The sequence below is a fragment of the Felis catus genome, chromosome D3, assembly GCF_018350175.1.
Source record: "Felis catus isolate Fca126 chromosome D3, F.catus_Fca126_mat1.0, whole genome shotgun sequence".
In the NCBI taxonomy this organism is placed as follows: Eukaryota; Metazoa; Chordata; class Mammalia; order Carnivora; family Felidae; genus Felis; species Felis catus.
The window spans coordinates 55,474,191-55,495,894 of record NC_058379.1 but is presented as its reverse complement, the minus strand read 5'-3'; the positions used below and the strand labels follow the sequence as shown (position 1 = coordinate 55,495,894).

General features: G+C 37.7%; 1 protein-coding gene across 8 annotated transcripts in view; it reads left to right on the top strand.

Moving 5' to 3' along the window:
• Window positions 1-21,704, top strand: part of NOL4 (nucleolar protein 4) — a 426,082-nt gene that overhangs the window by 179,645 nt on the left and 224,733 nt on the right. The gene's annotated exons all lie outside the window — the stretch shown is intronic.

The following is a 21,704-nucleotide window of genomic DNA, read 5'->3' as shown; positions in this document are numbered from 1 at the left end:
TTCATTTTAGGATTGCAAATGTTTGTTTTCAATAATATACACTGTTTCTGAAAATTCTTTTAGAAGCCTACAAGTGGTATAATTCTTTTAAGGTAGTTGGAATATGATAAAAAGATATTCTTTGGGGAAGATTAATTTATTTAGGTCTTTGGTGCTGTTGCTTCAACTTGTCAGCATAAAGCATGTGCAATGTATAAATCTTTCAGGATTTTCTACTGCTTGTCTCAAAAGGATTTTGTTCTGGGGGGGCTATGGGGTTTTATTTTGTTTTTCCCTCTTGATGTGTATTGGCACAATTTTTTCTATAATTAAAAGGGTTGTATGAATTTTAGCTTAAGCACTGGGAAACCTTGTTATGGGTTTGAAATGTTTGATATGGATATCTATTGTGGTGATATCTACTCATTGAAAACTTAATTACCTCCAAGCACACTTTAATCCACACCCGAAAATAAAAAGAATATTTCAAGAATATGTAGATTTTATGTACTGTATTAGTGATATGTAAACTGTGTGGTTTTGACGATCAGTGTGTATTTCCCTGAAAGTATATATATTTTTTGTTTAAAATGTTCCTGGTGAAATTTGAATCATGCTGCATCGATCATGTTTTTCACTTGCTTTGATCATGGCCCTATATTTAAAATGTGTATTTAAAAACTGGGTTTTGGTGCCCATGTACAAAATCCTAGGCTACTGATGTACTACCACACTGTAACTAACATTGCAGTCTGTGCTAAATATAGCCAATATCATAAAATATATTTAATTTTTATTCAGAGTATACTGCTTTGATTTACCAAATGAAAGAGATTTGGGTATTGGCTGTCAAGCAGAGCGCAGATTACACATAAACTCCTTTTCTCTGAAACTTAAGGTTAGAAGAGACCATGGGTCTTAGACTTGAATGAGCAGTTGTATTAAATGGCTACATAAAATTATTCTCTTCATATGTCAGGAAATGCACACAAAACCATAAGGGTCACAATTGGCTTAATAGCATTCAAGTTATAACTATGCAGAAAGCCTGATGCTCTTAAGAAAATGGAGACAAAGCTGGAAGTCAGGGAGCCCCTCTCAGTGAATGATTGCAAATTATTACAGCAACCTCTTTTCCAGCATTTCTATCAGTTTAGGGTAGGGCCCTTAGAAATCACAAAGAGAAAGAGGCACATCTGCTAATTTCTCCTGAGCCTCCTCCCCTTCCTTCCTCCACCCCCCCAAAATAAACTGGAGTAACTTATTTCTCTTCATTTATAGACTTTGGGCAAAGATAAGGAAACCAATGACCTTATTCTAAAAAGGGAGAGAAACTTAGGGTTCACTATATGATGTGAGGCTCAGAATGAACAGAACAGTACTGGGAAAGGAGGAGGGCTGAGTCAAAATGGGCACCACTCACTGAAATAACAAAGTATGTAAATAGATAATACTAATTGAAAGGTAAGGCAGGGATTTAGCCCATTCACTACTTTAACTGAAGTTTTTCAAGAGGTAGTCCTAACTAGTTTAAAAAAAAAGAAAACAAACAAACAAACAAAAACCTTGTTATATCATTTAGAGTTTTCCATTTTCTGTCTTCTGAGCTTATTTCTTTTGTAAATACAGTGATGATTGAGCCAAATGCTGGCAGCTGAAGACTTGTGGAGATTTATCACCTCCCTGAGGCAGTTTGGTTTGGGCTGCTAGAATGTCAGGGTCTTGCTTGGTGAGGAACAGGTCATATTCTAAAGCCTAATTATCTCTTGAAAGGCATTGGTTCAGGAATCTTTGAAAGAGCAAGTTGTTCTATTCTTGAACTGGTCTCAGAGGTTTGGAATATCTTGTGGGAAGTGCAGAAGTCAGTTTAAGATTAAAAATCTTCAGGACATCAAAATCTTGGGGCTAGTAGGTGATCTGGAAATGGTCTGAGCTTTTGTGAGGAAAGCGAGTACAGAAAAGAGAAAGAGGAAGCAGTGTCCTGGAAAGATCACAACACAAGCTTCTGCTAGGGAATAATCAACAAACACATGCATGGAAGGCATTGATATATGATTTTATAATGGTCAGCTATCATATATACTAAGAATAGCTTCTAAAACTACCTGGTATGGTTGATGGCTGACATGTGCATAATAATAAATACTGAAGATAAAAATATTTAGCACAAAAGGTAATACTCTGATATAAACACTTTTTGTATTTGCTTTTAACTAGCAAATTAAGGGGGCGCCTGGGTGGCTCAGTCGTTTGAGCATCGACTTCGGCTCAGGTCATGATCTTGTGGTTCATGAGTTCAAGTCCTGCGATGGGCTCTGTGCTGATGGCTTGGAGCCTGGAGCCTGTTTCAGATTCTGTGTCTCCCTCTCTCCCTGCCCCTCCCCTGCTTGCGCTGTCTCTCTCTCTCAAAATAAATAAACATTAAAAAAAATTTTTTAAATCAAGTTAAGATTCAATGTTGACTGTAGAAATTTCAATTCTATGACACATTGTTGGGTTAGAGGCCACTTTAAAGAGCTGTAATGTAGCAATAATTCCTCCTTTTTTTTTTAATTTTGGGATTTATGTTCATGTAAAAATATTCTTACATTCTCTAAGTTTTACTCTATATGTCTCAGGACAAGTATGTAAGATGCTAAATTTGTCTGTTTTCTTAGGATTGCCTGCAAGCAAATAGGTAGCATGATGTATGAGAAGATGGCTGGAACAGTTGTTGAAATTGGGTTGTATGCAGAAAGACCAGAATATTCATTGGGGCTATGTACTTTTGGTGATACACACTTTTGAAGGCAGATGGGAGCCAATGGAGATTTCTGAACAAAGAGTGAGAAACAAGGAGCAGGACTCTGTGAAGATGTATCCTACAAACGTAGAGAGGACAAATAGATGATATGGGCAATAGTTAATGTAAGGTGATTTGGACTGAGAACCTTAACTAGCATAGGAAAACTGAGAATTAAAGGTAGGGAACTGATGAGAAAGAAATCACAGCCATATCATCTGTGGAATTTCATGTATTAATTTATTCAACCAGGGTATATTTGGCCACTGCTAAGATGGATGCTAAGAATTACAGAGCAAAATGCTTATGTTCAGGCATTCATTAAAAACACTCGGTCTGGTGGGAATGACTGAGAGATAACAAATCAGAGTATCTCATGGTTTGAGGTGTGATAAAGCAAGCACAGGGGATAGACTTGGCCAATGACTGGATAGCATTAAAGAACCTTCAAACCTGGAAGTTGATGGGTGCCATTACTAGACATAGAGAAAGTCAATAGAAAGAGAGGGTTTATGAGGAGAGCAGTGACAGTAATGGAGACAGCATTCAATTTGATTTTAGACATCTTGATCGATCTTTAAGCCTTAAAAAACAAATATTGCATTTAATTATAAGAGTTAAACCTACCCATTATGTAGTTTATTTTAGAAGGTCATGCAATGCCTTCAAGTTCATAGCACTTTTAGCATTTGTTTTACTACTCTCTATTTTGTTTTCTCTGTAATATTTGTAAATAGCAATTAGAGTATGTAAAAACTTGACATGTGTTTTCATGTTGAAGTACAACTTTTTAGCATGACCAAAAAGAAGTTTATCTTTCATTCCTGGGGTCTGACACTTCCAAAATTTAATACTTTTTATCTTTGTATTCTTCTCTTGGCATTAATATAAGATAGAAATAAATTTAATACAAAGGAAAAGTGAATATATTCAGCTGAAGTTTTGAGAAAACCACTTTTGTAAAACTTAACCCAATGAACTAGAGAAAGAACTATTTTATTGTCTTTTCTATCTGAACGATGGCATAATTTTCTATAGTCTTGAAATGATAATAGTTATAATAATAACAACAACCACATCAACACTTTACATTTATAATTGTTGAGGCAATGAAAACAACCCTGCCCCCTAAAGACCCCTCCATACATGTATAGAAGAAAGAGAGAAAACACTATTATAGTGTAGGGATGTATGGTGACATCAACGTGACTGCAAGGTCTGTACAGAATTTCACACATGTTTATACAGGAAAGTAACATAAAGGACAATGACAACTTGTCTGTTTTCTTGAGAGATATATAGATGTACCTGATCATCTCCTATTTATCTTGTGAGGGAAAGCCTAAGCTAATTCTGGAGGCTCACATTTACAAGTCTGAATGGTCAGAAGTCCTAATGCTGCAGTGGAAAATCAAAAGGTTGGTCCTGTTACGCCTGTTCATTTTCAAGAGACTGTAAAGGGGATAGTAGGGAAGCAGCTGCCTGTCTCCTCGAAGAAAATCCATCCTTTTATCCTTGCACAGTGCACTTTTTCTATACATTATCTCATTTAATAATCACAATACTGTTAGACACACATAATTACCATTATGTTTCAGTTTTATGATTGAGGAAACTCATGGTTGAAAAGGTCAGGGAATATTTTTAAAGTTGTATAACTAACAGCCTGAGATTATCCAGCTTGCTCTTGATCTCACATTCTCATTTCCTAAATGAGGCATTGTAGAAACTCATTTTTGGATGCTACATGGAGAGGTAATGATAAGGAAACAATCATTTTTATTGTTCTTGCCTTAGGTGTCTGTGAACACTTATAAATAAGCAGGCCATTGGATAGAGTCTGATCCAATTTTTCTGTATAATAATTATTTTATGGAATTGTTTTGGAAATTAAAAGAGATAAGTAACATAAAGAAACCTACACTGCACTAGGTGCTTAATAACTGATAAGTCACCATCACAGAAACTTATTCCACTCCAGGAAGAGGAGAATGATGGAGGCAATTGGAGCTTTAGTAAAAATAGTGCATAAGTACTCTTAAATACAGAGAGCAAACTGAGAGTTGCTGGAGGGGAGGTGGATGGGGGGTTGGGCTAAATGGGGGGACACTTGTTGGGATGAGCACTGGGTATTGTATGGAAGTCTTGAATCACTGGGTTCTACTCCTGAAACCAATACTACACTGTATGTTAACTAATGTGCGTTTAAATAATTTTTTTAAAAAAGAAGGAAAACCAATGAGTATCAAAAAGAAAAAAAAAAATGCTGCCCTGGAGAGTCAGATCATCCATCCATCCGTCCGTCCATCCATCCATCCATCCATCCATTCATCCATCCATCCATCCATCTCTTCACTCATTATTCATTCAGCAAGCATTTAAAACCCTTTCCCTGGGCTTCCTTCGGCGCAGACACATTGTAGGAAAATGAAGAAAACCAGAAGCTGCCCCTCCCCTCAAAGATAATGCTAAGCTCTTCCTTGTTATGGATTGGGTATGGGATTTAAATACTCTGCAAACATTAACTCATTTAATTGTATCAATTATCGTCTAATGTAAATCCTAAACCTGCCCCTTTGTTCCTGTGGGGAAGCTTAGGTTCGGAGAGTGTCCCAACCACCCAACTTATAAGTGACAGACCTGGGTCTGAATCTAAGTTTTTCTGACCGCAACACCCATTCTCTTAACCACAGTTTATTCCCGCTGTTGCGCACGTGTCAAAGGTGTTATGAGGAAGGGTAGTATAAGATATAGAGCTGTCCCAAAGGACAGTGGTGACAAAGTGGGGGTGGTCACATGGGGAGGCCTTAGAAGATACAATTTCTCTGTATAAGAACTGTTTCATGGAATTATTTTGGGAATTGAGGGAGCTAACTAACACAAAACACTTGCACGGCACTAGGCGCTGATACAGGCTAGCAGCCACTTACTTTCTGGCCAGCAGCCGGAACTGAAGTTCCGATTTCAATCTCAGTTACTGCTCAGGGTTTTTTTTTTCTTTTTCTTTCTTATTTCTTTGATTGTTTCATAGACAGTCTGTCTTCTTCACTTTGTCTAACAGTTTGAGAGATGATTAAAGATTCAGAAAACAGAAAACTTTCCCAGCATTTGACCTTGACCTTCCATGTGTATCCATTAGGGTTCCTGTTTTCTGTCTCAATTTTTTTCTAACTTAACAGAGAGAAAGGGGCTTGAATATCATGAAAGTTTTTCGTTTTTTCAAGTAACAATGCCACTACTGGCTAGGGAGCTTGCCTCTTTCTCTGTGCAGTCTTCATTCATAGGTTTCGTTGAATGTGTGGCAGGGAAGGGTAAGAAAATTAGTGCCACAGAAAGGAAGAAGCAGTGTTTATAATCAGGTCTTCAGAAGGATCAATGGCTCAATATCTGAGTCAAAACATTAAAATACACTGAAGGATATTCACACTTTGTAACCTATAGGAAAAAGTTTTCCCATATTTGTCCTGAGTGCATATCTATGTATATAACATTACATTGCAGCCTTTTAAATCACAGGCAAAAATTCACGCAACAGAAAACTCTCTGAAGGCTGTTAACTTTATCTGTGACAGAATCACTTATAATCTCATACCTTTTAGTAAAAGCTAACAATATGATTTTAAAGTTTAGCCCCGTATAATAAGTATTAATAACATTCACAAAGCAATATGAGCTAATACAATGATTTGTGGAACAAACCTAAGGTAGATTTTAAAAGGAAAATGAGAAATTGACTTTGACACTGCCTGTACCTTCTGACCTTGTCTAATAATAATCACATTAATTAGAAAATGAAAGAAAGGAAGAAAGGAAGAAAGAAAGAAAGAAAGAAAGGTCACATATAATGCTTTTCTAATGCTTGGAAAGAAGCTTAGAAATTTAGAAAATCCCAGAAGCCATGACTTTATTAGAGAATGCTGCACATGTGTATCTTCTCTCTAGTAGTTGCTTTAAGCGAGTAGGGAATTTAAGGGTGATAACCAAGGTTTTTTTTTTTCTTTTCTGTAGCTAATAAGGTCTCAAGGGATGACTATCTATACCCATATCAGGAAGGAGACATGTGCTTCTCTTAACTCTTGCCAATAGAGAATACCAGGGATCTTCTTAGCCTTTAGTTCTGTAGTATGGTCGCCATCCTACATAGGGGGAAGTGGGGAGAAGAAAAGGCCCAAGACTTTGATTTTTCCTTTCTGCACATTTTTTGCTGCAAATTCTCACACTATTTTCCTTAAGTTCTCTTCAGATTTCTTTAGAGCTTAAAATTTTAACCTGTTAATTTAGCATTGTTTCTTCTTGACCCCAAGACATGGTTTTCTTAGTGGCCCCTCCTCTCTTAAAGCAAATGTCATAGGTTTTTTTTTAAGTTTCTTTATTTATTATGAGAGAGAGAGAGAGAGAGAGAGAGAGAGAGAGAGAGAGAGAGAGAGAGAGCTGGGGAGGGGCCAAGGGAGGGAGAGAGAGAGAGAATCCCAGACCTGTTCCACTCTACCAGTGCAGAGCCCAACATGGGACTTGATCTCACAAACCTTGAGATCATGACCTGAGCCTAGATCAAGTTGGATGCTTAAACAACTGAGCCACCCAAACGACCCACAAATATGGTTTTTAACCAGTCAAGAGAAAAAGCAGTACTGGGACTAGCATGATATTGTTAGTAACTTTCTAATTTTAAATATCTTAAGTATTGGGTTATTGTTTTTTAAGAAATTACCAGTTACAAGCAAATTATGTGTTAATGGACCTGTGGTTTAAAATTGGGTCTTTAATCTGGCAAATATTTACATTATGCTTTCTCCATCATAGAATATTTTTGGTTATCAGACAAAACTAACATGTGACCTTTGCCAACTTAAGGTGTTCTCTGTACCCATCTCTAACGTTTTAGAGACTAAATGAATCTCTTACTGAGATTCCCCCTCATACCAGGGGAAAAGTTTGGTAGGGTAATTAAAATATAAAATATACTTCTGACCAAACCTACTTGAACAATTTTGGCTCAGAACTACCTCGAATTCTGGGTTGTATCACTGTCACAGTTCATGCTTCACATGGTCCTTTTGTTGTGTATTTACCCCAGTGAGATATCTAAGTTAGAAATACAAGAAGATTCCATTAACTGATGCAATATACTTATTTGTCATTGCCCTGCAGCATAAGGAAGTGGGAAGCTCAGACTTTGACCTTACACATATTTCCCTTGGAATCTCAGCCCTCTACCTCCAATGTAGTTCCCTCATTTATCTGCTAAAGGGCTAAGAACCTGCCTCACATGTTGCTCTATTTCAAAGTTCAATGGATAAAGTAAGAAAATTTATTAATAAAATATTACACAATTGTTTTAAATATAATTCATGTTTAAAACATTTAGACCTCCTAGAATCACTTCCATCACCAATATATTATTAATAAAATATTACATATTCATTTGGATACATATTCATGAGAACATGTTTTTAAAGTACAGAAATCTATAAAGAAGGAAGGGTCTCCTATTCTCTACTCCTAATCTGCTGTATTCCCAATAGATAATTTCTGTTAACAATTTGGTATGTACTTTTCCAGAAAAGATAAATAGCTAAATGATAGCCCGTTCAATAGATATCCTTTTAAAAGAAAGGGTCACCAAAATTTTGAATTTGGGTTTTATTTTTATCATTTTGAATCATTTGTTAAAAAGGACATTTTTTCAATGATTTGCTGAAATTGTCATAGATTTTATGTTGTTTTTATACGAGCTCTTTTATACCAGTACTACAAAAGACATAACAATTTACAGACTAAAAGAAAAGTGGAATGGATTGACCACCACCCATCTTTTGAGAAACATTATTTGTGGCAAGATCTCTTCTCTTCTGGAATGACAAGTAAATACACATCTTATCGTTATAAATACAGAAATGGATGCTAAGCCAAATTAAAGACTAGCTCTTAGAATATTGGTCTGCAAACGTCTGCAGAGCTGAAATGTGTAAATTAGAGATTCACTGGAGTCTGCTAGCCAAAAGCGAAAACGAAAGTGCTTACAGCTCGCTAATTAATGCCGCATGTCCAATTTGATTGCAGAAAAAAGAGCCACCGAGGCCTATGGGAAAAAGCAGTGGCCTGGCAGTCAAGAGAACTGAGTCCCCTTCTATTCTGCTACTCAGTGTGGGACCATCCTTGAACAAGCCTGTCCTTTGTCCTCAACGCAACCATTTAAAAATAACGGTCATATTCACCACCCTGTTAACTTCTCAGAACTGTCAATAAAACGGGGGAAAAGAGAGATTGAGTTCCAGAAAAACCATGATATAACTCTAATTTGTTGCAGAACTGTTAATGTTCTTGTCTGTATTGTTTAGGTATTTCACAAATTCTTAATGAGTTTCTACCACGCCAGGCTCTTCAAGGAGCACTTCGTGGACCTCAAAACTATTACTGGTGCATGACAAGATAAAGTGCTGGGTTTGAAACCACAATTTTATGCCTGTAGAATTTAATAATAAATGGGTTTGTATTTTGTACGTTCTGTTTCAAGCTTTGGTGTTTGTTTTTACAAACTATTTGTCCGTGACACATTGGAGATAAAGAGATTGATTCTTCATCACACATGCTTTGAGAAGCACTGTAGTTGGGAATTGGAGTTGTGGGTAGATAAAACAAAGAGCAAAAATTGACCTAATCCCTGCTCTTTCAGAGCTGGAGGTCCTGGGGGAGACCCAGATATTAATCAAGTAACCGTATCTAAGTGATTATGTTATTCAAAGTGAAATAAATTGTTCTCCTCAACCACGCTCCTCCTCTCTCCTGTTCTCCTCTTCCCCCCACCCCTGCCGCCGACTCTCTCTGCCTTCTTTCCTTCTCTCTTCCCCCTCTCTGCCTTCTCTCCTTCTCTCTCTGCCCTCCCTACTCCTCTTTGCCCATTCACCCCTCATCCCTCCTCTCCCTTCCCCTGCTATGACTCACTGTCCCTACTGTTCCCTTCATTTATTTTCACCTACTCTGAATTCTATATCTGAGAACCTTTATCAATCTATACGGTAGAATAAATAATTACCTTGATATCAATCATAGTCAACAAGCAGAGCTCTTCAAATATTCCAGTTTGGGGGCAATATATATATTTTCTTTCTGATTACTATAGAGTATGTGCTTACATCCCTGTGTGTTTCTTCCTCTCTCCTTTTCTTCCTTCCTTTCATCCTTTTAGATTTATTTAGATTATTTAAGTTTATTTAGAATTTGTTAAGCCCCTAGTATGTGGCAAGCATTGTGCTTTGCATCCCACTATATCCCTGCCTCCTATTCCCTATTCCTACCCCTAACATGAAAAATCAGCAAAAGTAATAAGAACTGGAAATAAAGATTCTATGAATATTTAACCTGGGCATGCGCTATCTTAGGATGTGTTCTCGTATGTACCCTTTAGAAAAAGAGAGATACTATTAAGATGAAGCATGTAGAAGTTGAAATTCAAAGCTTTTATCATTAGCAATATAAATACAATTGGCATGATTCCTTTTTGAATTCCAGAAAACTGTAGGCAAACTACAATGTCACTTAAGTCATTGCTTTCCTTTGCCTTTAGGATAGGATTCTTATGATAAAAAGGAAAAAAGAATTTATTTTCTGAGGCATGAAATCACTCAATCATAGTACATTTTGCACCACTTAGTAACAGCTGTAAATGATAGCTGAAGTGATTTGTATGTGAATAAATGTGAAATTGTGCCCTGGTTTCGTCCATTAACTTATTTTCAGTTGTGTTGTCACTGTTTACCACTGCAGATTGGTCAGTATACCTTGGTGGCTGCAGGGAAAAGGCACATTTTGGGTGAAAATATATCTCAGTAGAATAAGATAAAAAAAAATTTCCATGTCTTGGTTCAGTATAATCCAGAAAATAATTTTCAATCCATATCTGCAAAGCATCTGAAAAATAGAGCATAGTATCTTATAGAAAGAACTTCTCTGCCTTCAGAGACCATACATTTCTTTTTCCAAGGCTGGTATCTGCACCATCACCAGAACAATTGGATGACATGAGATTATGTCCTAGAGAGGTTTGTGGGAGAGGGAAAAGGACAGTGGCTCTGGACTTAGCTTCCCTGAGTGTGAATTGGGCCTCGGGCCTTGTGGTACCTTGAAAAAGTCATTCGATCAAGATCCCAGAATATGCCTCTCTGATAGTAGATTAGCTGGGCCTGCTTTCAGGATTAGATATAATGAAATAAGTACCCAGCACATAATTTTAAATTATTTTTAATGGCAAATAGCACTAATTAAACAGTGTACTTCTTTGTATCAGTTACTTCAAATAATGAGGACAGAAGGGAGGTGTCAGTTTTTATAAGAATGATGTCACAGTAAAGGAGACAGTGATTTAAGGAATGCAAGGATAGGAAGTCTAGAACAAGCCTGGCCATGACTTAGCCTTGGCCTCATTGAGTTATATACAGGATTATCATGCAATTTATTGTCCAAAGCAAAACACATTTAGAGTCAAAGGGGGGATAATTAATAATGGTACTGATGCCAAGATGTGTGAAGCCAACCTGCCACATATGTAGTCCCTCTGTTGTATACCTTTTTTTCTGTGTCCATCTGTTACCCCCACTCCAGCCTCTGGCTTTCTTTGATGAATTCGGCTTGTTCACATTCCCTGGCAACCTCTTCAGTCCAATGCTCCCTTAATGGTTCTTACTTTAGCTGTGGTTACTAACCATGTTAGGAGTTTGGGCTTCTGAGATTTTTGTTATGCACAGGGATTGTCTAGAAGTCTTGTTAAAATGCAAATTCTGGGGGTGCCTGGGTGGCTCAGTTGGTTAAACGTCTGACTCTTGATCTTAGCTCAGGTCATAGTGTCAGGGTTGTGGGTTCAAGCCCCACATTGGGCTCCATGTTGGGTGTGAAACCTTCTTAAATAATGTGTGTGTGTGTGTGTGTGTGTGTGTGTGTGTGTGTGTGTGTGTGTGTAAAAACCCATGATTTCTGATTCAGTAGGTTTGAAGTAAGGCTTGAGATTTAATAGTTTTAACAAGTTCACAGGTGATTTTGATGCTGCTCATCATTAGCCCACATGCTGAAGAGAAAGGTGTTAGTTCAAATTCCAAGAGATGGAATTTTTTTGAGCTACTCACCTTTCTGATTTGACCATAGTGCTTGTGGCTTTGAACTCTTATGGTATGTTGGTTCTTTGGTCAGGTGCCTACCTTGGCAGATTGAGCCTGGGGAGGACATATGGCTACCATGACAGTAGGTAGGGTAATTTGTTCTTGAAGGGAGTATAGAGAGGAGATTCATACACTAAAATGATATGTTCAGTGTAATTAGTTGTTCTGTTTCTTTTCATGGAGAGCCACTGAGGAAGGAGCTTGAAAAGGTGCCATCAGCACTGGATACCCCTCTAAACCAGGCCAGTCAAAACTCAGTAAACATTTCCTCTCTGCTGAAGTCAGGAAGCAATGGCTTTCAAACTAGAATCTACTGTGCTTTATCCAAAGCAAGGTTTTATGGATGACCATGGTTGTGTAACATTAGTATAGCAGCATGAGACATTGGGGATAGGGAGTTTATTTTGAGCAGCTCTTGGCTAATTAGAAATAATCACACTGTTAGAGCTCTTATCTTGGTATTATTCAGAGAGTTTAAATTGGTATAGTCAGTACAGAAGTTTAGAGAAATTGGTTTTTTTAATGGTCAACCAAGATGGATTTTTAAATTTTGATTTCAGGAGAATTCAATGATTTGCTATGATAGAAAAAGTATTAATGAAAATAAGCACATATATCACTAATATAAAAAGAATATAATCATTACCTGGGAATCCTTTCAATTCTGAGCTCATTTTTATTTTTTTTCAAACTCATTCTGACATTACCTCCTGCCAATCCTTTTACTACGAAAAATAAAACATCAGCAAACCCAAAATGTTTTCTCTTCTTCTTTGACTTTTCAAAAAACATTATGTTTCTACTTGGTGACTTGCTATATATACATATAGGTATATATATATATATACACACACACACACACACACACCACTTTATACACAAGGAGTATTTAAGCAAAGTCCACATTCTCCATGAACATTCAGAAAAATATGACAACTATGTGTGAAAAGTTGGTGTTTAATATCAAAAGTTTTGAACTATGCAAAGCAAGAGGTTAGAAAACAGGATCAATGTAAACAGCGTTCCGTGGATATTGGTAGCAGTGAGTCTGTGAGAGCCTCTGCTCTAGAAGGAGGATTTGGGGCAAGATGGCCACCCTGATGTTGCCCAGGCTGCTCAGGTAGAGTTGACCTAATTCCTCAGCCATCCACTGTTTGAGAATTTGCTTGGTTTCAAACTAGGTGATGACTTTGAGAACGTTCATGGTTCTCTTGAGCCATAATCCTCCTTTCCCCCCAAATCAGTGCTAGGACTACCTATTGGTTATTTAATTTGGTATTAACAAAATTTAATATTTAAACTGGCTCAAGTATACTGAGTTTGAGAAATGTAAAGTGTGGAAACAAGTCTTCCATCTTTACTATTTGTTAAGGTCTTGCAATTAATATAGCCAAAGCAAGGACTATTTCTGTTATTGAAAATTGTTCACCTTTTATTCTTGGGTGGTGACAAATATCCAAATGCTATGTGGACTCATAATGTGTAGTCTAGGGTTCTGCGATTATGAAAGCATTTCACTATGAAAGTACCTGCTTTACAATTTCCTCTCTAGCAAGTGCAGTGTTTGCTTTTTTTTTTTTTACAGAGCACTTTATTTTAGAGTTGAGTAAGTAGTTCTTTCTTCCGTTCTGCCCATTTCTTCTGTATTTACTCACAGTCCTTTTCAACTTGGCAACTAGAAGTATATATGCACCTTATGCACTTATGAATACTCATACACAGAGATGAAGCCATCCATAGTCATTCAGATTCAGTCATCCTTTCCCATGAATGTGGCCATTAGCCCTTGTCTATCGTTCAGTTATGCTCTCGCGATCTGTGTGATGGGAAAGATGGGTGTGGGAATGTTAGTGGTATCAGAGATTTACTTACCCTTTTGGGATGGGAGTAGGACTCCTGGCTTCTTTGTGCTTTGAATAAACTAACTGTGGCCTATGAGTAACACCTTACTGATTTTTTTTTATATTGAGGTATAATTGATATATACCATTGTATTAGTTTCAGGTGTGTAGCATAATGATTTGATACATTTGTATATTGTGCAATGGTCACTATGATAGGTCTAGTTAACTTCCATCACCACACATAGTTTCAAATTATCTTTTCTTGTCATGAGATAAAATCACTTTTCAAATAGAAAAGCAGCAAATGTGTTACTGTTCTCTTTCAAGAGTAGGACTTTAATTTTCCATATCCTCCAAATACTGATGTTAATGTTAGCTTGCTTTTATCTCATATATTCATAAATTGTGTTATTTTTTCTCCTATTTATTTAAAGCTTTAGCAAGTTTCCTAAAATGATATCATTTGATATCATTCAGCCCTGAATGTCAAATACAGTTGTCTTTGGTTATAAATATCGTGTAATTGGTCAGCTTGTACTTATAATCATGGTGATATTGAAAGTTCATCTGCATCTATAAAAACATCAGAGCTACTCAGTTTATGCTAATTGCAAGAAGGGTAGGCAGAAGGTCTTTGTTACAGAAAGAAGAAGGTGGTAGCAGGCTATTCACTGTGATTTCTGATTTTATGAAGTACTACAAAACAGGTAACCTCAGATGACATCTTTTAATTTAGTGTCTCTAAGAGCTCCCTAAATCAAAGTTAACTCCACCCCCCACACCCCCCCCCCCCCCCGCCTCCCCAGAGCATATTCCCTGTCTTTTACAGGCTCTTCTCTTCACAATACCTACACAGGTGTTTCCTGCTGAAGTGTAGCTACATGATTTAGACAGACATTGGTCTGGAATTAAGGATCGGGTGTTTGATCCTATATTTGTCACTATCATTGTGACTTGAGCAAGTTCTCCATTTTATGTTTATCAAGCTGTTTCAATTAGTAAAACTGATAGTGTTATTTTATTCCTAGATCTGTTTTAAATATTGTAAATATTTAAATATGTAAATACCAAAATGATTTGTATAAGTAAAATGTATAATGATTAAAATCAATTGATATTATTCAGATGAATCTAGAATAAATTAGTCTTTGTTAGAAAGATATTAGTACTTGCACAAGTGTCTAAATAATAATGCTTTATAATTTGCCACCAAAACTCTTATTGGCTTAGAATCCTTTAAGATGACCAATAAATTCCGTGATACCACTGTTACTGATGATGATGGATTTCAGCACCAGAGGTAGAAATCGTAAAGAAAGTTTGGTGGAAATCTCTTGGATATCAAACAATGAATTGACACTAACAAGGAAAAAAGAAATCACAGAGTATTTGCTATAATACTATCAAAGATGCTAGAAAACAGAAGTCTTGAAGCCACAGTAAGGCAAATTGTATCAATTGTGATCCAGTCTAGAAAATCGAGGCCATTACAGGTTACTCATCAGAAAAACTTAATACTAGGCACTATTTATAATGGTGTGAGAAGAGCTCAAAGGCTAAACAGAGGATAGTAAAGCAATATAGGCATTAATAGCAGAAGGAAGCCACTGCTACAACTAGAGGTGGAAAAGTTGAGAAGGAGTTGGTGTTAGTAGAGCCCAAGAGCCAGAGGACCTACCTGGTTGCGTGAGATTCACAGAAGATACTTCCTGGCAGGATTTGGGATGTGGAGAAGATGCATCCTGAGCTAGAGACCTGAATCAGACAGGATGTGTATATAAAGTGGGGGCAGGGATACCCAGCCATTTTCTCTTTCTCCCATCCTCAGTCTTTGCCAGCATCTCCCATCATTTGATCTAAGCCATAAAACAATAAGCAAAGAAATCTAGGAAATGGTTTGCAAAGAAAGGGGAAGAAGAGATCAAACCAGCAAATGACCAAAGTGTAAGATGGAACGTATGTAGAAGCCTTTCATCGTCCCGTTTTAGGATTTGTTCATTTTTTAGATCTAAGAAGTGCCTAGTGGCTCCGGTTTCTTGCCATCTCAGGATGTTGTGGATGAGATCTTCCCTTTCTTTGTTGAATAGTCCTGGCTCACCCACTACACTAGGGAGAGGAACTTACAGAGTTAGGAGGGCTTAGGAGAAAATATCGTGGAGCATGCACTCTAACCATCAGCCTCTAAGTTACTCAAAAAACATGGGCATTAAATAGGTCTAGTATGGTTGCAAGATTTCTCCCTTTACACACACTCCCAAAACACATTATACTTCTTCACCTTCTTGCTAATGGCTGAAAATATCAAGAGTAAAAGCCTTTTGTTCCACAGAAATAAGATGTTTAAATTACAAGTGCCTAGCTGAAATGATTTTTTTCTGTGGGGAAATTTCAGTCAAAGATCAATCAAGCAATCAATCAGTCACTCTCTTCCTCAGTAACATGACTTACAGAGAACCAGTGTGCACACAAATAGCTGGAAGATTGACCATGAAGATGGGAAGAGAACATGAGGGACCCAGAGGAAAAACTTGGAAGGTTTTGACAATTTTTCCTAGAATAGTACTGTTTACCTACTGTATGAGCAATGCTAACAATGATTGCAGCACATGCGAGCACACAGGTGATATGCAGCTCTGCTTTAGGGGCTGAGTAACAATTCTTGATTTTATAAACACGCACTTGACATTGGTAAAGATCTTCTTTCCTAGGAGTTTGCTGGTCAAAGTAATTGAGGTGATCTTCCCTGAAAGAATGCCTTTAGTTCTGCAGTTACATATTTCCATTCACTCTATGGGGAAAAATCCTATTCTTTCCTGAGTCTTTTAAAAGTGGGGCCGCACTGGCAATAAGTGCTCTTGGTTATTTGTTTTGATTAAGAGAGAATATTTGGCTTGCTGGCATCTTTTTCTGAAAATGTCCTAAAGATTTATTAAACGGGATTAAAATGGCAGATCAGTCTTAATAAACTCAGATTTAATATTCTCTTGACATCAAGAGTTCCCTCCCACAATTGCGTATGTCACCAGTTAGTTGTTGGAGATGATCTACATGAATTTCTCACATGTGGCCCCAAAATTCTCATATGAGAAATGCTTCTAGATGGCTGCCCCTTAAGATAAATTAAACCAAGGTTCCTGTGTTTTGTTGGGGGAGAGGTTTTTAGTGCCCAAGAGGATTTTCATTTTTAACAGTTTCCCTGGAAAATTCAGAAGCAATTGAAGTTTGAGAACCACTGATAGGTACCTATCATATGAAATATGCCTTGAATAATTTTCATTGGTGTTACCTATCGTGAGCCACCATAGAAAATCCTTTATGTTTGTTTCTGTGTTCATTTCAGATTGCTGTATAACAAATTATCACACATTTACCAGCTTAAAACAACAGCTGTGTCTCACAATTCAATAGGTCAGAAATCTAGGCAGCCTCGACTGGGTTCAATGCTCAGGGTATCACAAGGGCAGAATCAAGGTGTCAGCCCGTCTAGCCTTTAAAATAGGGACTCTGGTAAAGAATCCACCTCTAAGCTTATTCAAGTTGTTGGCAGGGCGTAATTCCTTGTCGCTGTAGAACAGAGGTCTCTGTTTCCTTACTGGCTGTTGGCAGAAGTCTCTCCCAGCTCTCTACAGCTGCCTGCATTCTTTCTATGTGACCTCCTTCATCTCCGGGCCATCAGTGGCAAACCAGAACCCTTTATGCTTTGTGTCTCCGTGACTTCTGCTTACTCACCAGAGAAAGCCCTGTGCTATTAAATGCTCATGGGATTAGATCAGGCCCACCCAAAGAATCTCCCTCTTCAAGGTCCACTGTGCTGCATGACATTTCTATAGTCACAGGAGTGATATCTCACCATGCTTACAGGTTAGGGGAATTAGGGTATAGAATCTTGAGGGGGAAGGCACTATCTAGATTCTTCCTACCACAGTGTCCTGTGTACTAATGCTTTCAATGAGTAGCTCAGTAACATATATGAGGACGTAAAAAGATGTGATTCTTCTTAAAATTTTTAAAAAATCCTATGTTTTGAGCAACATTAAATAGATATGTGATTATGGCCTCCTGTGGTTACCTAGTTCAACAAATAGTTATTGAATATTTACTGTGTGGCAATCATAAATTCATAAAGGAATGAGAACTAGATCTTTCCCTTCAATACCTCACATTTCATAATTAAACATCTCTGGAGATAGAGGAACTTCTTTGATATTTTGATAATGTGTCAAAATGTTTTCCCATATACTGATTCTGTGTAACTTCTAATCTTTGATCTTCTGACAGGTAATAAAACACATTAATATTTTTCAATTTGATTCAACCATATTTCTCCTCATAATCTCTGACAGTGTTCTTTTCAGGTTTAGAATCCTCTTGTTCTTTGAGTATATTTTATTACATGATTTCAAGTCCCTTCCACATGTAAGTTGTATTTTTAGTAAGACATAATCAAGTCACTTAACATTTCTGTTCCTCACTTTTTTCAGAAGTAAAACAAATATTATGCATTAGTTAACATTGTTTTTTCCACGTTAAGAATTATCTCTGGCTAAACTAAGTGAAAACAATGCAAAGAATGGGAAGCTAATGGAGAGGTACTGGAATTTCTGACAGAGTCACAGAAAAGAGGTAAAAATTAAAAACAGCCTCAATGTTAGAGAAATGGTGATAACTCCAGTGATGATAATTTTTGTATTTTCTTTCTAGAGGTTAAGATAAAAAGACCTAGTTCCAATGGCGCCCTTTTTCTGTCTCACAGCTCCAAATTGTTCTAAAGTAGGAGGGACTATGGCTTCTAGAGCCTATGTGCATATTAGGAAGGTATCACCTACCTAGGTTTCCATCCCAGTGGGTGCTTGGTACATGCCATCATTTGGCTGCTAAAACACACACATACGTACCACACCAGTGCACATCACACATCACATTAACTTTTTCACATAGCCAAAGATAATCCTGTTGAAAACTTACCACCTGTTTCACATAAACCTCAACCAATCTCATTCTTCCCCAAATGGAATGAAATCTAAGCCCAGCTATTGCACTCAGAGATGGTGTTGGGGGGCCCCAGTTTCTCAGGCCAGATTACCCATGGATGTTCATTTCTTCTTTCGTTGTGTAACCATTGAAATTATGTAATTAATGGACTAATTAGTATATTTATCTACCATCACCACACCATATATACACAATGGGAATAAAACTTCTGGATGCCCGGGTGGCTCAGTCAGTTAAGCGTCCGACTTCACCTCAGGTCATGATCTTGCAGTTGGTCCCTGTGTTCGAGAGCCCTGCATCGGGCTCTGTGCTATCTCCCTTACTCTCTGCCTCTCCACCCTCCCTCTCCCCGCCCCTCTCAAAAATACATTTGAGAAAAAAAAATTAAAGAGACAAGAAACGTGTTTTAATCTTCAGACACTTGACGGCAAAGAAATCCAGATAAATACTGCACTCCTAGTTTCTGCATCTGATTCCAAAGCCAAAGATAGTATCACTAGCCCGCTCCACTACTCATTCCACGTTTTCATTTCTTTAGCTGGCAGTTAGATTACTTGGAGTATTTTCCAGGCCAGATATCGGAGGGGAGGCGGGGGAGATGAGATTTTACCTCTACCTATAAGGATTACCTTGACAGTATTTTCCTTTTGGCAAAGTAAAATGAAAAATGCTCCAGGTACTCGCTTGGGCCTATCTCCCAACCCATTTTCTTTTTTTGATACCTTTCATTCCCTTGGTATTCAAGATGAGTGACCACGGCCCATACGTAGCTCTTCTTTTGCCTGTTCCCGTAGTGGCCCGCGTGGTGTGAAACGGTCACTTGTCTGTTTTTCTGGAAGCATCCTTCTTACAGGCCAACAGAACGTAGAGCTGTAGAGAAGAGTTGTGAGAAGTGTCACTAGCATCTCAGAAAAGCCTTTTCAGACCGATGTTGTGGCTAAGAGAGAGGCAGCCCCAAGAGTCAGTAGCTGGTTTAGAGCATATATCACATCCTGAAAGGCAGCACCTCAGGCTCAGGTTGTATCTTTCAGTGGCATTCATGGCTGAGTTTTTTATTTTTATGTTTGTAAACATTTTTTATGTTTATTTGAGAGAGAGAGAGAGAGCGACAGATCATGGGCAGGGGAGGGGCAGAGAGAGAGAGAGGGAGACACAGAATCCGAAGCAGGCTCCAGGCTCTGGGCTGTCAGCACAGAGCCCAACATGGGGCTTGAACTCACAAGCTGTGAGATCATGACCTGAGCTGAAGTTGGATGCATAACCGACTGAGACACCCAGGCACCCTGGCATCATAGCTGAGTTTTTTAAATAATAGTTTATTCCATTATTTTATAAGGTACATAGTTGGTCAATAATGGAGTAGAGAATAATAGCTCCGTGGCAAATCTTCCAATTGTTTCTTTTATTTTAGTATGATGTGATTTCCTTAATTAAAATTAATGTTGTGTGGGCAAAAAGAGTGGTATGTAAAACATTATGAAGTTCATATGTGGTGGTGTTGAAGGAAGAACAAGTGAGTACAATGCAGGCCCAAGTCAAAAATAAGTGTCCATTCTGTTGAGGACAACTAACTACCCCCTCTAATTAGAGGCATCTAATACAATTGCTCTGCCCTGGACTATTATGAAAGGTCTATCAATATCATCCTTTCTTCACCTTCTATTCAAAAGTTCTTCAGACATTCCTTTTCCAAGTATCTATACCATTTGGCTGCAGCCAAAGAGATATCATTAAAACAACCTCTAAATATCTTTGTTTAAAGAGAATATATAACCAGACTTATTGCTAAAGGTCCTGTCCTTTTAGTGGATTTCATTCTTGTTTGGGCCTATCCATGGAAGCAACTGTACCATTGCAGAGTGTTACAGGAAACCAGGCTGACATTTTTCATTCCTGATTTTTCAAAAAGAATTTCATTTAAGACAGGAGACAGAGATTTACAGAAGGAAATCTTGTATGGCAGATTGTGCTCATATGGCACTGGGGCATGAACAGGCTTGTATATTACTTTCACTCAACAAAGGAGGGCTACTGAGAATACATAAATTTAGCACTGAATGAACCAGGTGGTGCTCAGTTGGTAACGGCCAGTTGGATAGTCAGAGGCTGTTATCAAAAAGTCAAGTTACCCAAGGAAGAATGCATTGCCCTGCACTAAATCTTGTTCTTTACTGACAGAATTTCTCTGGTTGGAGATGACCCCAAGCTCCATGCCCAATCCCAAATGGCTACAGATCTAGAGTACCATTTCAACTACTTTGTCTTCATGAAGGCCAAGTGGAAAAGCCACTCTCATTACAGTCTAAACCAGATGAAACCTACTTGGTGATGTGCCTTCTTCTTAGTGATAAACAGGTCAAGTTTTAAGAACTTCTCCTTCACTGGGGAGGGGAAAACTGAATCTCTCTGTTACTTTCTTACCCTCAGTATTGGTTCTATCATTTTAAAATCAATGCCGTTTAATATTTTAGTAAGAGTCATACCTATATATACACACGTGTATATTTATTTACATTAGTAAACTCCTTAGTGTGAATGCTTGACTTCAAAATGTAGCATCATTTTTTGTACATGTTTAAGATAGCATTACTAGGAATGCCTGAGTGGCTCAGTCGGTTAAGCATGTGACCTTGGCTCAGGTCATGATCTCATGGTTTGTGAGTTCAAGCCCCACATCAGGCTCTCTGCTGTCAGCACAGACCCTGCTTCAGATCCTGTCCCTCTGTCTCTCTGTGTCCCTCCCCCGCCCTCGCTGACTCTCTCTCTCTCTCTCTCAAAAATAAATAAACATTAAAAAAATAGATAGCATTATTAAATAGTATATAATGTAGATTATGGTTTTCAAATGCAAATAAAAACAGACAACTGCTTTTGCTGATTATCTTTTCAAAGATGTTTGTGGTGTTGAGGACTTGGAAGTGCAGGACTATTGTAATGAATGATTACAATTTTTGT